Consider the following 9,281-nt stretch of genomic DNA (forward strand, 5'->3'; position numbering starts at 1 on the left):
TAATAAAAAATTTTCAGTTACGATTACTTTTTTATTTTAATGTATTATAAAAAAATAAGTTTTTTTTATGTGAAAGTGGAATTAGTGGGAGATTTTTTAGTGGGGATTGTTGATAGGAAGGATAATTATTATGGAATAATATAAGAAGTGGAGGAGGGGCAAAAATGGAACAAAAGATGGTGTCCACATGAGCGGTTTTTCTAGGTGCCTCAAATATTATAATACTAGTACACTAAGCACATGCATTGCATGTGCACATAATATAATTTTATAAAAATAATAATTAAAAATTAAGATAATGGGATAGTGGGGGTAAGATGTGGGAGTTTTTTAATCCTAAATTATATTTTTACCTTTTAATCATTGAATATATTTGAAAGAATTATAAGGATAAATTTGGAAATTTATTAAAATGACCAAAATTAGTTACTCTAATGGGTTTATCAATTATAATATAGTAAAGATAGTATAGATAATAATAATAATAATAATAATAATAATAATAATAATAATAATAATAATAATAATATAAATTTGAATTAATATTCATTATGAAAATCAACCGAAATAATACAATAATCATCAACAAATTTTCATAGTGTACTTCTGATTGCATATTGACATTTGAAAATGCAATCATTTAGACTAAAATTAAGGATAAATAAATAATATAATCATGGAATTATTAAACTATTTACTTTCACTTTAGTTATATGTATTATTTCAACTCTTTCATTAAAGTTATTAAATAATATTTTATACTAAATTATTAAAATATAAATAGGAATACATTTTTCAACAAAAATTCCTAAAAAAATAACAAAACAAAATTAATTACAAATCCAATTATTCAATTCAAAATAAACTTCAATAGTATTATCAAATGATTTTATATAATTAATTTAGTCGTCTCGTAAACAAAATAAATTGTTTTCATTGCTAATATTTGAAATGTAACATTCGAATAAAAATTGATGTTAAACCAAGAATATAATCATGAAGTTACTAAATTATTTAACTTCTAATTTTTAGTATTTCAATTGTGTTTTGTCTCTCTTTTAATATTTTTTTATAATTAATTATTAAAGTATAAAAATACATTTCTGAAAAAATAAACCCTAAAGAAATAACTAAATAAAATTCAAATTACAATTATTTAATTCAAAATAAAATCCTATAAAAATATTAAAATAAGTTTTTATAATTTATTTAATAGTTTTCATAAGCAAATGAAATAATTTTTTATTTTTTAAAAGGTCTAAACTTTAAAATTTGTCTCTCTTGGCTTTCTGTTGCTATTTTTCTTGAATAGTAGTATTATAAATGAAATTGTAATCAAAATATTTTTTTGGGTTAGAATTATTATTTAAATCTAAAAGAGGAAATTGTTGATATTTTTATAAGATCTTAGTACATTTAATCTTCCATCTTCAATTTTCATTGTTAGATAGAAAATCCATTTTTTTTCAACGGATAAACCAAATTAAATGAGTTTAGACAATGTGCATATATTTAGTTGATGTGCAATTAATGGACCCACTAATTGTAATTCAATTAAAGTTATAAATGTATTCATGGATATATATTTATTAGATATAATATTGTTATGATCGGTTTAGAGTGTAGAGGGGGTGAATACACTCAAAAATATTTCAAAGAAAAGGGATTGAGTCCAATCGATTTAGTGATTGAATTCAGTGTTTATCTTTGGTGTCTAATGTAATTTGACAAACAAAATATGTGAGGAGAGATGTCAAGTTACAGATTTGAATACTTATGATTAGTTATGAAAGATTAGTTTATGCAAGATAGTGAGAAAGTAGATAAACTGATAAACGAAACAAGAAGATGTTTATGGATGTTCGGAGATTTCAATCACTCCTACGGCACCCCTTCTTCCACCTCGGAAGGATATCACTAGAAGACTTTGAATTTTACAAGCAATTTGCAAAACCTCGATCTGGTTTAGGACTTATACAATGCCTAAATAAGAACTCCTAGTTACAACTCAATTTCAGTCCTAGACTAATAGAATGAATATGTTTACAACTCAATTGACTTAGCACAAAATTGATCCTCAGATGATCAGAATAACACTTAAGCGTTTGTGTTTTGAGTTCTTTGATCGATTTTCAAGGTTTGAGACTTTGAATATTCACATGGTGAGCAAAGTGAGCAAAAGTTGTTTTTCAATCGATCGATCGAGATCCCTATTTATACCCTTTAGATATTTAATGGTCATAAATTCAAATAAGGATTTCAGATAGAATTTTAAAATATTCCTGTTGCATTTGTCATTTTCAAGAACAAATTTTGAAGCCGACATTTCTCTTTGCATCACGACACTAACTTCTGCAGAGTATGTCAGAGTACGGAAAATTTTATCCAAAAGAGGTACGAGGGTAGACTGATGATGAATCAGTTTAGCGTGGGTAAAACTGATAGCGGGTCAGTTCAGCGTCTTCGGTTTAGCAGGAAAAAAAAATTAGTTTACCTCGAGCATTTCATATTTTGGTCATATCTTGCACCTAGATTATCCAAATGGAACGATTCACCATGGTTTGGAAAGGTAAGACAATGATCTACAAATTGTATTCACAAGTTGAAGACTGAATCGGAACCTAAGAAGATGCTAAACGGCGTTGAAGTTACTAGTGCGGAAATGAAATTCTGCGGAGCAGAATTTCTGGCACAGTCTGGTATATCGAGCATAACTCTCTCATATAAAATCCAAATTGAATTAATCTTGATTCAATGGAAATCTAAGAGAAATGACTACAACTTTTATGTTTATCATTTTGCCCAGAATTCAACGAATCAAGATATATGATACTAAACTGATTACTAAACTAATCCAAGATCAGTCTCGCTCCTAAACTGAAATTTTCCAAATATTAGTTTACCTACCCAAACTGAAGATCGCTCAACTGCTACAGTATTGAAACTGCTACAGTACCAGTTTTGCAACAAATTCAGTTTACCAAGATCTGTTTAGTGAAATTTAGTTTAACTTCAGAAAAAGTACAGAAACAATACAAAAGTATATTAACGGCTATATTTCTGTGTCTAACGGCTATATCACTCTTGGAGCCTATAAATATAATATCTTGAAGTTAAAACACAAGTTTTTGAAGGAGATTCAAAGCATGAGCAGCCTACTTGAAGAAATCAGCTAGTTAAGAGCAAAGCCCAAGATGTGAAGAATACATCAAAATTCTTGAGCGTGAAAATTAAAGTCAAGTTCTTCACACTCAACTCACTCACACATAAAAAGAGAGATGTATTTCATAGATTAGTTGAGGGAGAGTCTTTACACAAAGACGTTAAAGAATATTGTGTTTGTAGTCTTGGCATAAAAACGTAAAACTATATGTGGATTGTGAGGTTGCGGCCTACAATCGAGTTGTGGCTAGGAGTTCTAAGATAGGCAGTGGGTAAATCCTAGTCTTGGAGTGGGTTTGTACAAATGGGTTGTATAAATCAAAGTCTTCTAGTGATATCCTTTCAAGGAGGAAGGATGGGTGATGTAGGAGTTGTTGAAATCTCCGAACATCCATAAACAAATCCGGGTCTATTTATTGCATTTATTTTACTTACGCTACTGATTTTTAAGATCCATTATTGTAGCATTTTATGTGTTCTTCATAGCATATAAAGTATTTTATAAAATGCTTCAACCAAACCATTTTTATTATTTCAACTCGCGTCCTTTTAAAATGATTTATAAAAACATGTATATCACGATCATCATCACAAGGGGGAGTCTTTGAAAGAATTAAATTTGAATGTTGAAAATTAATGTGTGATGATGTAAGTGATTATGTAATTATTTTTAGACTAATATCAAATGAGGATATATAAATAGATCTCTTAATTTGTGATTAAAAAAACACAATTGAGTAGAGAGAAAATTTTATGAAATATGAAGTTTGATATATTTTGAGTTTTTTAGGTTTTACTTTTTTATCATAAATTTTTACTTTTACGAAAATATGATCATATTTTCCATTATTTTTAATTATTGAGTGATTAATTAATTAAGGATAATACATACAAATTTGAGGAGATTCTCATAACTGTAGAAGTCATGCAATTTATTTGTTGCTTTTCACAAACCTCAACCGATGTACACACAATATTTAAATATGAAAAGTCACTATAGGAAAAATTGGAATTAGCAACAGCAAATATAAGGGTTTTTTTATTTTTATTTTGGAAAAAAAAAAAATCGATTTCAAAACTAAGGTAAAATAAAAAACATGACAAGAATATTGTAAAACATTGTCAAAGAGAGTCAAAGAGAGCGGACACTCGAATAAATAATTCGAGCGTCCTCCGGTGCGGTGTGTGATGTATTGTGTGTAGTGTGTGATGTGTGGTGGGTTTTTAATATAAAAAATGTGGACCGTGCATGTTTTCCCATGTTTTAGTTTTTAAAACATTTTTTAATTATATAGTTAAAAAATATATATTATATTATATATTATTTTTTATCAAAATTTTATATTTTCATATAAATTTTTATTTTTTGTTTTGATTTTTTACTCGATAATCATAAAAAAATTATAAGATAAGTTTTTAGAAAAATATATAATTACAATCGAACAAAAATAAAAATTATTGCTATGTCTTGAATATATCACATGCAATCATTAATAATTATAGTACAATAAATATATCTTGTCGGATTGATTTGGAATAAAAAAATATTTTTTTAGTAAAATTATAATAATTTCATCTTTATATAAATATGATTAAATTATTTTTTTAATTTAAGTTATTTGAAAAAAAATTGAAGATATATAAATAGGTCTCTTAATTTGTGATGAAAAAAACACAATTGAGTAAAGAGAAAATTTTATAAAATATGAAGTTTGATATATTTTGAGTTTTTTGAGGTTTTACTGTTTTACATAAATTTTTACTTTTTACAACAATATGATCATATTTTCCATTATTTTTAATTATTGAGTGATTAATTAATTGAGGATAATACATACAAATTTGAGGAGATTCTCATAACCGTAGAAGTCATGCGATTTATTTGTTGTTTAATTTTCTCAAACCTCAACCGATGTACACATAATATTTAAATATGAAAAGTCACTATATAGGACAAATTGGAATTATATAGCAACAGCAAATATAAGAGTAAGTTGCACAATGTGGAGTGACGACTTAATTAATATATATATATATTTGAATGGTGTACGTATGGAGTGAAATTCAAATTTGAAAATGCAAAACATATGATAATAATAATTAGAGTTATTTGCATCAAATATTCATGTGAAATATTGAAAATGCAGACTTTTTTTTTGTGAAATTTTAATAGCTAGGCATATTCAACCTTGATATTTTATAAAATTAGCATGTGTGTCCTTTTATATGAGCAATTGTTGCACAAGCGCCCCTCGTGCGTCTGAACAAACATTTTGATTTTTTTTTTTTGCACCAAATACCCATGTGAAGTATTAAAATTGCATATTTGACCATTTGAAAGAATATTTTTTAAATATTTTCAATCTATAAGATCCAATTATAAAATATTTATCAAACATTTACATTTTATGAACGGGGTATGAAGTGCAATTCAAATTTAATTTGAAAACGCAAAACATATGATAATAATAACTATATATAATCATATTATTTTTATCCAATTTAAGGCCTTAAAGAAAAACAACATGGGGACACATGCATATTATATATATTTTACCATTCATAACGTCTTTGAGGGTACTCGGGAGGGTTCCTGTCCGAGAAATAGATACCATCTTCCTTGACGAACCAGAAGAACTGACCCGTCTTGTCGGTCCAATGCGAATTAAACACCTCTATACCTAGGTCCTTGCCATTCCACTTGAGATGACACGCGAACAAGGTACTGAAGAAGAAGTTCTCGCAGAAACGGAAGTTGAAATTCTGACCCGGAGCGAGCCAGTGGATGCCGAGGTTGTCGTCTTTAGACCAACACCTCATGTCGAGCAAGGGGGTATTGGGAGGGAGACTGCTGAAGATGAAAACCTCGTACTTGGTCGACATGAAACAAGTTTTTTGTTGCTCTAAAGATTGTGCTCCCTGCAGGAAAATATTGGCCCAAAGCGAGATGATCATGTGTTGTAGTAGTATAGGTAAGACGGATCTCATATTTTCTTTTCTTTTCTTTTCTTTTCTTTTTTGTTTTGTGTATCTTGATTTGTTTAACAAATTTTTAGGTTCCATTTATAGAGTGCATGGGCTAAAATGTGGATATATGATTTGTTGTAGACATGACTATATAGAATAATGATTGTCGTCTTTAGATTTGCATGATTGATGGCATGGGGTTTTATGGAATGTAATCGTTTCTTAAATCCCTATCAAATTGTATGCATGACTAGAAGAATGGAATTATATATTTGATTGTGCATATGTTACAAATGAATTGATATTCAATTATGATAATTATATATCATGTCATAAATGGATTGTGTTTATATCTTATATTCCATATTTGATTTTATTATTTGGTTGATTCATATTTTCAGTTCGGAGTATGAATTCTAATCATGTATTGATTATATATATATTTTTTAGATATTATATAAGCGTTTGATTATAGTGAATATAATTTGTAAATTCTATCAATATATTACATGTGTTATTTCATTAATTGAATATGCATGCAATTGGATGATAATTTTATTGATTTTAGAATTTTATAATTTAAAGACATATTGTGTTATTACATTTTGTATTTCCTACATTTGAATTATGAATATTTGATTGAGGAAATAAATTATGACTTATTTCAAATTATTTGATGTAAATTAGAATTTTATTTTAAAGTGATATTATTCGTTAAATAATGATAAAGTATTTTATCACATGTTTCAACATAATTTTAATGTGAGATGACATTTTTGATATATTGAATGTCATTCTTGAAGGAAAAGATTTACTTGGTTCATACAAAAAAAAAATTTAATGTCATTGTTGAAGTAAAAGATCTATTTGGTACATACAAGTATTTGAAACGATGCGTCTTATTTTTCAATTTTAATTCTTTTAATATAGCATCTTATTTGTAGTATTTTGTTCAAGAAAAAATAATTATAAAAGTTGTATAATTAATGTGGTCCATTCTTTCAAATGAATGTGAAAGTGCCCAATAAACACAATTGATACACTATGGTTGATTAATTATTTCAAGAAGAATATGTTATCTCATATGAAACGAGACGATGTCAATGATGAATTCGACTCAAAATATTGAGATAGATGTCACATTCAAGTATTGTACTAAATGTAAATCGGTATATCGTATCGCTATCGTACATGAAGTATGTAAACATATTTTATTGATATCTATCCAGCAAGATATAAAAGTTTGTGGACCATTTATGTCTACCCAAATTATATGTTTCATCGTATATTGATATGAATATAATGTATGAAAGATCTTGAAGATCGTTTGATTGACGACGATGAAAAAAAAAGTGATATGATGTATTTGATATTATAAAATAGTGATGCACAATATTGACGTATACGAAATTTTGAATCTAGTAGACATGATTTGGTTTAAATAGTATATTATAAATCAATATTTCTAGAAGAGCTAAAGAGCTTCAAAAATATCATTGATACAAATGAAAGAGTTGATGCCCCGCTAGCCAACTTGTGGCTAAGGGCTTTGAGAGTCTCTTTTTGTAAACAATTTTTGTTTAATATAATATATGTTCTTTAAATGGCGTTCACTTTATCTTATTATTATATAATGATATACTGTTGCTATTTTGATAAAGACCTTGAATATACTAAAGTAAGATGAGATAGTGAATATAGAGAGATCACTGTCATGAAACACATCTTATGTTCACTGTATATTCTAAACAGTTCCTAGTCAATTGAGCCGTCCACAAATAAGGATAAGGATCGCTCGAGATTGAGACTAGCATTTGCGATGCCGAGTACTACATTTCATTGGTATGGAACATAGAGATGTTCGAAGCATGCAAATGGATATTCATATGATGAATGATCGAACTACCCTATTCGGACTTTCCAAGTGGTTATCACTTATCGAGTGGATATAGTCCGCGGTTTTGGTTGTACACCATTAGTCCTTATTACTTGAAACATCATTGAGACTCTATATGCTAGTACTGTGCTTTGACTCGTTTACCGATTCTATTAGGATCATCAGGTGTCGGGATTGGGTACAGTTACGACACATATAGGAGTCGATGCTTTGTTGTCAAGGATTCACCGCACACTTGCGAGTATGGATATCCTATGCAATCTGAGGAGATATTAGTGTGACGAATCTCTGGCCAGAGTACATGATGTGTTTTAGGTTACTTGGTTTCCTAGTAGCACATGCGATGTCACTATTTGATCTTCAAGATGCATTGCATAGTTATCGAATCTCGAACGACTCTCGATGTATCAATGGTTGTTGATTCGATCGGGATATATGGATGAAGGGACCGTACTGTACGCTAACCAAAATCTATTGGTTCTTGCAGGCACTATCAGTGATACCTAGGGAATCATGGGGCGATGTTGCTAGGCGCTCTTACCATGATTCGTTGGGTAAGTCGAAAATTGTTGTTCCGAGTCACAAGGAGTTGTGAGCCCACGGCTAGCTGTATCCCTGAATCATTAAGGGTCACACAAGTAATGGATTTTTAATTCCCGTTGAGATAATTAAATTTAAAGAGTTAAATTTAGTGAATAAAGAAGTGAGACTTCTTATTTAAGAGTAGAGGGAGTAAGATTTCCTAAAATAACATAGTGATGGACATTTTTGGAAATCACTGAATTCGGATTCAGAAAATTTATCTTGACTTTAAAAGATGCAGAAATGGTTTCTGTACACATTGGTGAAATTGGTTTATCAATCTGAGTCACGATGAATTTTATATTAATTTCTGAACATGCGGGCTTTGCTTGTCAGGCTTGAACTTATGACTAATGGGACCTAAGCTGTTAGCAGCCCACATTATAAATAAATTATTGCAGTACAGAAATTACACACAACAAGGCATAAAATTCGAAACCCTAGAGCTCTCTCTCTAGAGAATTCGGCCGCCCCCTCCCCTACTGTGTTCGAGAATTTCAGCCTGCAAATTTCGAATTTGCAGTCTGAATTAGCAGATCAAATCTGTTATTTCTCTTCGTAGAAACTTCTGATAGACTTTCTAGTGCAGTCTCTCAGAGGGATTAAACTTCTGTTCGTGGACCTGATTGAAGAATTGTTCGTTCATCAGTTCTTGGGATATACAACAAGAGCA

Source organism: Henckelia pumila, chromosome 2, assembly GCF_033568475.1.
Source record: "Henckelia pumila isolate YLH828 chromosome 2, ASM3356847v2, whole genome shotgun sequence".
NCBI lineage: Eukaryota > Viridiplantae > Streptophyta > Magnoliopsida > Lamiales > Gesneriaceae > Henckelia > Henckelia pumila.